The 9,761-nt window shown below is 43.7% G+C and overlaps 1 pseudogene; it reads right to left on the bottom strand.

Annotated features, from left to right (window-relative positions):
* Nucleotides 1-2,884: 2,884 nt before the first annotated feature.
* LOC142047142 (uncharacterized) lies at nucleotides 2,885-8,702 on the bottom strand (annotated as a pseudogene).
* Between the last annotated feature and the right edge of the window lie 1,059 nt (nucleotides 8,703-9,761).

The following is a 9,761-nucleotide window of genomic DNA, read 5'->3' as shown; positions in this document are numbered from 1 at the left end:
GCCTTTTCATTTCTTTCAGCTCAGCTCACAGTGACCCAGGTAAGAGGAGAGGAAGCATGGTCTGGTGGTCAGAGTGTTCATCTGGAACCCCAAAAATCTGTATTCAATTCCATGCTCTGCCGCAGAATCCTTGAGTGACCTTGGGCAAGTAATGTAGGGAACTGAAGCAGAGAAAGACTCTCTGTCAAATGGGGATAACAGGACTTCCCTTCCTCACTGGGACATTTTTGTGAAGATAAAAACATTAATGATTGTGAGGGGCTAAGAAACTAAAGTAATGGGGGCCCTAAGTGTGTTAGAGAGAGAGAACCATAATACTATTTGTATTTATTCTTTGAGACACGGTTCATGTGAAGCTTGAATACACTGAATGTAATATATTCACATTTAGTTGATCTGTGCCATTCAAGTTCTGTCCATAATAAACATGCAGAATCCCAAATGCTCTTATGATTGTGAACCTCTCGGCAGAGTCTTTTGGGCTCCTGCTGTTCTCTCCCCATTGCCCACAAGAGGGCATGTGTACACCTACAAGATCTCCTCCTGTGGGTCTCGGTGCTATCGTGACTAGCTAGCTCTACAGCTAGAGACTGTGGCTAACTACTGCCATTCTCTCCTTTCAAGCCTCATGGATGTTTAGTGGTGGAAGCTGCTCTACACTTGAGAGTTAACTAGCTTTGAGGTTGCTGCACTGCCCAGGTGACTCGCTCCCACCTTTGAACATAAGCAACTATTTGGACTTGCCACTTTGTTTCTTTCTGTTTCACTCAGCCTTAGGCTATGTCTACACTATGAAATTAGGTCAAATTTATAGAAGTCATTTTTTTTAGAAATCGTTTTTATACAGTTGATTGTGTGTGTCTTCACATAAAATGCTCTAAGTGCATTAAGTCAGCTGACTGCGTCTACGGTACCGAGGTTAGTGTTGACTTCTGGAGTGTTGCACGGTGGGTAGCTATCCCACAGTTCCTGCAGTCTCCACTGCCCATTGGAATTCTGGATTCAGATCCTAATGCCTGGTGGGGCAAAAACAGTGTTGCAGGTGATTTTGGATACATGTCGTCAGGGCCCCGCTCCCTCCCTTCATGAAAGCAACGGCAGACAATCGTTTCACGCCTTTTTTTCTGGGTTACCTGTGCAGACGTCATACCACAGCAAGCATGGAGCCCGCTCGCCTCGCCTTCACGGTATGTCTCCTGGGTGCTGGCAGTTGTGGGACGGCATTGGTATACAGCAGCAGCTCATTGCCTTTTGGCAGCAGATAGTACATTATGATTGGTAGCCATCATCATCATATTCCTGGGTGCTCTTTTAGCCGCCCTCGGTGAGGTCGGTCAGGGGCACCTGGACAGACATTGGAGTGACTCTGTCAGGTCATTCCCATCGTCTGCCGAGCACCCAGGAGATGATGATGGCTAGCAGTCAAACTGCACCGTCTGCTGCCAGCCTAAAGATGTAAAAGATAGATGGAGTGGATCAAAACAAGAAATAGACCCGATTTGTTTTGTATTCATTTGCTTCCTCAGTGATGAGAGTGATGTGGACATAGACATGGACATAGACTTCTCACAAAGTATGAGCCCCAGCGATGTGCACATTATGGTGTTAATGGGGCAGGTTCATGCTGTGGAACACCGAGAAACGAGCCCGGGAAACAAGCCCGGGAAACAAGCACAGACTGGTGGAACTGCATAGTGTTGCAGGTCTGGGATGATTCCCAGTGGCTGCGAAACTTTTACATGCGTAAGGGCACTTTCATGGAACTTTGTGACTTGCTTTCCCCTGCCCTAAAGTGTCAGAATACCAAGGTGAGAGCAGCCCTCTCAGTTGAGAAGCGAGTGGCAATAGCCCTGTGGAAGCTTGCAATGCCAGACAGCTACTGGTCAGTCAGGCATCAATTTGGAGTGGGCAAATTTACTGTGGGGGCTGCTGTGATCCAATAGCCAACACAATCAAAGAGCTGCTGATATAAAGGGTAGTAACTCTGGGAAATGTGCAGGTCATAGTGGATGGCTTTGCTGAAATGGGATTCCCTAACTGTGGTAAGGCGATAGACAGAACCCATATCCCTATCTTGGCACCGGAGCACCAAGCCAGCAAGTACATAAACCGAAAGGGGTACTTTTCAATGCTGCTGCAAGCAGTGGTGGATCACAACGGATGTTTCACCAACATTAACATGGGATGGCCGGGAAAGGTACATGACGCTCAAGTCTTCAGGATCTCTGGTCTGTTTCAAAAGCTGCAGGAAGGGACTTTCTTCCCAGACCAGAAAATAACCACTGAGGATGTTGAAATGCCTATAGTTATCCTTGGGGATCCAGCCTACCCCTTAGTGCCATGGCTCATGAAGCCATACACAGGCAGCCTGGACAGTAGTCAGGAGCTGTTCAACTGAGCAAGTACAGAATGGTGGTAGAATGTGCATCTGGACATTTAAAAGCTCGCTGGCGCAGTTTACTGACTAGGATAGACCTCAACTAAATCAATATTCCCATTGTTATTATTGCTTGCTGTACGCTCCACAATATCTATGAGAGTAAGTGGGAGACATTTATGGTGGGGTGGGAAGTTGAGGCAAATTGCCTGGCTGTTGATTACATGCAGCCAGACACCAGGGCAGTTAGCAGAATCCAGGAGGGTGTGGTGTGCACCAGAGAAGCTTTGAAAACCAGTTTCGTGACTGTCCAGGCTACGGTGTGAAAGTTCTGTTTGTTTCTCCTTGATGAAACCCACCCCTCTTGGTTCACTCTACTTCCCCGTAAGCTAGACACCCTTCCCTCTCCCCTTTAATCACTGCTTGCAGAAGCAATAAAGTTATTGTTGCTTCACATTTATGCATTCTTTATTAATTCATCACACAAATAGGGGGATAACTGCCAAGGTAGCCCAGGAGGGATGGGGGAGGAGGGAAGCACAGGTGGGATGGGGGAGTAGGGAAGGACAAGGCCACACTGCACTTTAAAACTTAAAATCTTTAAAACTTATTGAAGGCCAGCCTTCTGTTGCTTGGGCAATCCTTTGGGGTGGAGTGGTTGGGGTGGCCAGAGGCCATCCCACCGCATTCTTGGGCGTCTGGGTGAGGAGGCTATGGAACTTGGGGAGGAGGGCTGTTGGTTACACAGGGGCTATAGTGGTGGTCTGTGCTCCTGCTGCCTTTCCTGCAGCTCAACCATATGCTAGAGCATATGAGTTTGATCTTCCAGCAGCCTGAGCATCGACTCTTGCCTTCTGTCAGCAAGCTGACACCACCTTTCATCTTCAGCCTACAACTTACTCTCTTCAGCCCGCTACCTCTCCTCACGTTCATATTGTGCTTTCCTGCACTCTGACATTGTCTGCCTCCATACATTCAGCTGTGCTCTGTCAGTGTGGGAGGACAGCAGGAGCTCAGAGAACATTTCATCCTGAGTGCATTTTTTTCGTCTTCAAATCTTTGCTAGCCTCTGCGAAGGAGAAACATTTGCAGCTGGTGGAGGAAAAGGGAGAGTGGCAGTTAAAAAGACACATTTTAGAGAACAATGGGCGCATTCTTTCACTTTAAACCTTGCTGTTCACATTACACAGCACATGTGCTTTTGTTACAAGGTTGCATTTTGCCTCTTGTATTGAGGGTCTGCTGGTTTGGGTGTGAGAGATCACTCATGCTTCACCCCTCCCACCACTGCGTGGGTAACAGCGGGGAACATTTCTGTTCAGCCACAGCCAAACAGCCAAGCAGGAACGGGCACCTCTGAATGTCCCCTTAATAAAAGCACCCTATTTTAACCAGGTGACCATGAATGATATCACTCTTGTGAGGATAACACAGTGAGATAAAGAATGGATGTTGTTTGAATGCCAGCAAACACTGGGACCATACGCTGCCATGCTTTGTTATGCAATGATTCTAGACTACCAGCTACTGGCCTGGCATGGTAAATTGTCCTACCATGGCGGATGGAATAAGGCAGCCCTCCCCAGAAACCTTTTCCAAAGGCTTTGGGAGTACATCCAGGAGAGCTTTATGGAGATGTCCCTGGAGGATTTCCGCTCCATGCCCATACACGTTAACAGACTTTTCCAGTAGCTGTACTGACCGCAAATGCCAGGGCAAATTAATCACTAAACACACTTGCTTTTAAAACTGTGTGTAATATTTACAAAGGTACACTTACCAGAGGTTCCTTCTCCGCCTTCAGGGTCCGGGAGCATGCCTTGGATGGGTTCAGGGGTTACTGGCTCCAGGTCCAGGGTGAAAAACGTATCTTGGCTGTTGGGGAAACCGATTTCTCCATTTCCTTGCTGTGAGCTATCTTCAGTCTCTTCCTTATCCTCTTCCTCATCCCCAAAACCCACTTCTGTGTTGCGTGATTCTCCATTGATGGAGTCAAAGCACAGGGTTGGGGTAGTTGTGGCTGTGCCCCCTAGCACGGCATGCAGCTCATCACAGAAGCGACATGTTCGGGGCTCTGATCCGGAACGGCCATTTGCCTCTCTGTTTTTTTTAGTAGGCTTGCCTTAGGTCCTTAATTTTCACATGGCATTGCTGTGCGTCCCTATTATGGCCTCTCTTTCATGCCCTTTGAGACTTTTTCTAATGTTTTGGCATTTCCTTTCCTGGAACAGAGTTCAGCTAGCACAGATTTGTCTCCCCATAGAGCGAGCAGATCCCGTACCTCCTGTTCTGTCCATGCTGGAGCTCTTTTGAGGTCCTGGGACTTCATCATCGTCACCTCTGCTGATGAGATCTGCACTCACCTGCACCTCGCCACTCTGGCAAAACAGGAAATGAGATTCAAAAGTTCGCGGACCTTTTCCTGTCTACCTGGCCAGTGCATCTGAGTTGAGAGCGCTGTCCAAAGCGGTCACAATATAGCACTCTGGGATAGCTCCCGGAGGCCAACACCATAGAATTGCATCCACACTACCCCAAATTCAACCCGGCAAAGCTGATTTCAGCGTCAGTCCCCTCATTGGAGCATGCCTTGGAGGTGGAGTAAAGAAATAGATTTAAAGAGCCCTTTAATTTGAAAAAAAGGGTTTCGTCGTGTGGACAGGTCCAGGCTTAAATCGAGGTAATGCTGCTAAATTCGACCTAAAATCGTAGTGTAGAGCAGGCCTTAAATCTCTGGTGTGGAATGTGCAAGAAGGGAAGAAGGCCATTGTATTGAACATGGTGGCAGCAGGACACATGAACAAGAAAAAAGGATTACTTTATCCATGTGTGTATACAGGGTATATAACTAAAAACCATGGAACTAGGAAGTAGTATATCTAATATCACTTAACATTTTGTTTGAGGCATCCAACCCCTTCCCATATCTTCTGTAGTTTGTTTAAGCCCTGATCCTGCAATGAGATCTGCACAAGTAAAGCTCTGCACCTGTGTGGTGATTGATGCAGGATCAGGGCCTTAGACTGTAAACTCTTCATTACAGGGACTGTCTTCTTCTGTTCAGTGCCTAGCACATGTTGGGCACTGCTGTAATATAAATTCAGAATAGTCCTGCTAATGTATGTCATGATTTTATGAAATGTCTGTGGGCAGTTTTTTGGCCAGTATAGATTTAGTGTGATGTATATAGTGCTTTTCAACCAGTACAATACACAGCAATGCTAGACCCACTAGGGGAAGGGGTTGGGGTTTTCTCTAAGTTATGCTACTGGATAAGAGGTCACAAGGAAGCAATCCTATGGTCAGGATCACTATAATGCATTGTACTATAGCCCCTTCCAGTGCACTGGTGGGGTGTGGGGCACATTACTCTGAGGGTGTGGGAGAAGGATAGGTCAGGAGCAGTTGTTATAAGGGCTGGCTATGCCAATACTTCACCAGCTGAAGATTCTGCTACAACAGTAAAAAGCTCAGGTACTACCTTTTTAAGGCAGCTTTTAAGCTAGCAGTGCAAAGGGAATATAGGAGGGGTTGCAGTTTTGTTCTAGAACTTGCACATAAAATGGTGACTTGATAGTCTAATCTCTCCCTAGGTAGCAGCATAGTGACCCAGTGTGCCAGTAAACCCAATACCTTATAGTTTAAACTCTATTTGTATCTTCTTTAAATAAGTGCCATAATTATATTAAAAAAACCCAACACCTCAATCTATGCTGCCAGGTTGACGTGTTACGCTGGGAACTGGGTGAACCCATGTTTACAGACAGACAAGACCCAAAAGTTAACTTTCTGAGATAACAGACATCAAAAGCACTATGACAACTAAGGTTTGAAAGAGGATGAGATTTGTCATTCGTTTGATGGCATGTATATTGGCTTTGCAGTAGTAAGAGTGTCATTCAGGTTGTGTCCGAATTTTTTGTTTTACAGGTTCTGTACTTCAGTTTTTCATCAGCACCATTGTGACATAATCAGGCACTTCCTTCTACCATTTCATTTGTATACTGTGCCCTGGTTGTCATGGCAATGGCTGCCTTTGATGACTGGTTTACCTCAGCTGATGACATTAAAAGAAGGGGCACAGGAGTTGTTGTAATGAAAGCAGACTCTGTTTGGATAAGCTGCTTGGTTCCTTTGGGTTTGTATGTAGCTAACTTCCTTTCAAAAAAGAAAGTGTAAATTATTGCTTTCCTCAGAAAGGGTTACATGAAAATAAGACACAATTCAAGCTCATTTTTCTGTATATTGTTTATAGGCTTTGCAAAGCTTTTCAGAATATTTCATTTGTTAAAAAAAAAATGGGGGGTGGGTGGGAAATTATAGCTCTGAGTCTTGACTCAGATTTCTGTTACACAACTAGAAAACTGTCATTTAGAAGCTGCATTTACTCAAACAACTTTTTTTTAAAGAATTTAATTACTTTCACTATGTTGATCAACATGGCACTCAGTGGTGAAATATGGAGCTTCACAAAGACAGTAATGGCAATAATACACATTTGTTAGCTTCAATGTGTAAGTGCTTTATTATTTAAATGGCACGCAAGAGAGCATAAGGAAATTGTCAACAACAAAAACTTTTGTCTAACATTGCTTTCATCAAAAAACTAATCCATAAAAAGTTAAGGATTAAAAGGGTGCAAAGTCCAGTACTTTCAAGCTGAGAAATGCCAGAATGAACATTGCCCATGCAACCTTAATTCTGGCCTCTTCTATATATGCATTATGATACCATCTGTAATTACATAATTAAATACTACTTCTTCCACAAGACCCTTGCCTCTTGCCATGCACAGCACAGATCTGCTCGGAGATGAATTGAAGTTGTGTAGTGGAATCTATCTGTTAGACCCTTGCCTCATTTGTTGCAGAAGTTGCAAGATCTGTAGTGACTGAGGCAGGGGACTTCAGGAAGAGAAGGGATGGACTCATGTTTAGGTCAGTAGAATACCACTGTGGAAACTTGGATTCTATCTCTGCCTCTGCTACCCAGCTCTTATGTGATGCTGGACAAGTCCCTTACATCGAACAATTCACAAGTGGTTACGTCTGCACGTAATTAAAGGCTGCATCGTAATACATATGACAAGGGCCCCCAATTAAAGTTGCACTGGAAACATTCATTCTGGCATTTCTAACTTGAGTGCTGGACTTTATGACTTTTTACTTAACTTTACATTTCCTAATTTTTTTATTGTTTGTTGATAACAGCAACCTGAACTAATGTTACATTAGACCCACAAATAAAATGATGTATCATGAGCATCCAAATTTGTCCTGGTATGATCATAGGTCATGTCCAAATATGTAAAATAACTTGCTTCAAAATGGCATCTGAATGACATTTAGTTTCTAATAATTATTTCTTTGGTTTACTTAGGGTAGGTGGAAGAGTCTTAACTTGGCTTCCTTTACAATATGTTTATTATAAAAACATATAGAAGTTAAGGGGCAAAAACGCAAGGAATATATGAGTGCACGGTCCTCTTACTCCTTGTTATTTGTCTCTCTGAGAGATATTGTTTCTATTTGCATCAATGTTCAGTCTTTCAATGTAATGAAAACAATAGAGTTGACGTGCTTTTTGCCTTCCCAGATACTATATAGCTCACCCTACAGAAAAATTGCTTGCTCTTCCACTAGTACTAATTTGTCCTTAAGCTATTTTGAAGGTACATAGTAACACGTAAAAGAATTTTCCTAATTTCATCTCCACTACTCTGCTCCTCTTGGGATAATGACCAAAGGTCTGCCAGAGTAGAAAGCATAGACACAGGAGAACATGAATACTAGAGGCCTGTTGTAGCAAAATACTTGAAATATATTTATTTACATTGGATTATTTCTCACTTCCTCAGTTAGGAGATGTGTGGGACCTTTAACTTCCAGATTGAGTGGGAGCATGTGGAGATTTTAAGCCAAAATCTCTGGACAGAGATGAATCTCTATTTAATTAATAAGAATGGTCATACTGGGTCAGATCAATGGTTCATCTAACCCATAATCCTGACTTCTGACAGTGGCTGATGCCAGATACTTCAGAGCGAATCAACAGAACACAGGAATTATCAAGAGATCCATCCACTGTCATCCAAGGGACTAAACCAAGGAGCTGAACAATATTTTGTGAAACTATATTGCCGATACTGTATGCCAGTAGGATTTCCATTTTTCAGTTAAAAGGATTGTATAGTAGGGTCGGTTTTGTAGTCACAACCACAGCAACCTGTTCTGGCAGGGTGCAATGCTGTAAGGGGTCCTCATTTCCAATACCTCCTGCAGGCCATCTGACTCTCACTAGGTCTGTGACTCAGGCCTCCAGCCATATCGGAAAGTACAGTTCCCTTCCAGGGTAACAAAGAAGGTACAATTTTAAAGTTCACAAAACATATTAATACAGGAGAGCTTTCAGCAGGAATGGCACTGGGAACGGGGCTTGTGGGGCCTATAGTCCCAGCAAATTTGCTGTAGCCACTCCTTCTAGAGCTGTGTACCCAGCCAGCAGCCACTGCTCTCTGGTCACCCAGCTCCCACTGCCACAGTCTCTCCTTCTTTGAGAACTGATCCATGGCTGGTAGGGGGTTGGGGAGCTTGCCCGATGTTAGAAGTGGCTATGCCCAAGTGAGTCTCCGCTGAGCTAGTGTGGGGGGACAGGGAGCCTGTCTGTACCAGTGCATCTGGCTCAGGAGTGGGAACTGCGGCTGCTGCTGTACTAAACAAGCATTTAGTCTCCTAAGTGCTCAGCTTAAAGAGACAGCACACAGACACACTCAGGCATGCACACAGTCTTTGTCACACTCCCCCCAATACACATACACACACTTTCACACACTTGTATTGTTACTACTACTTGGTACTTCCTGTCAAAATGTGCAATACACATATAGTCCCTGTAATTTTATTCTTTCAAAGTTCGCTGAGGATTACAGTACTGTTATTACTTTTTGACTGGTTTGTGTATTTCATAATTTTATTTCCCTTTATGCTTAAGTTTAATTTTTTGAGTAATGAGTTTTAAAATGCCTAACCTGTCCTGGCTGGAGTAATTATCATTATTACTTTTATCATCATATTGTGCTTTGTCATTCATTACTTAAGGTGGTACAATGAAATAACAGTATCCTTCTAGAATGTAAATTTAGCTTATACTCACTTTAGCAGTGCCAGTTTAAAAAACAAAAACATTACCTAAAAGCATAACTTTAGACAGTGTGTAAATGAGGGTCACTTATTCTCAAATTGTATTTTTAATTATATCTGTAAAATAACTTAAAATGTGTATGAAAATAAATGTGGTTCCAAGTCTGAAACTAATAGTAATGATGTAGTCAAATATTAGCAAGTCACATACATGATTGTGATTGGTAAACGTAAATGCCAAAATA

The sequence above is a fragment of the Chelonoidis abingdonii genome, chromosome 7 (assembly GCF_003597395.2).
Source record: "Chelonoidis abingdonii isolate Lonesome George chromosome 7, CheloAbing_2.0, whole genome shotgun sequence".
Taxonomy (NCBI): domain Eukaryota; kingdom Metazoa; phylum Chordata; order Testudines; family Testudinidae; genus Chelonoidis; species Chelonoidis abingdonii.
The sequence above is the reverse complement of the archived record's forward strand: the minus strand, read 5'-3'. Positions and strand labels throughout refer to the sequence as shown.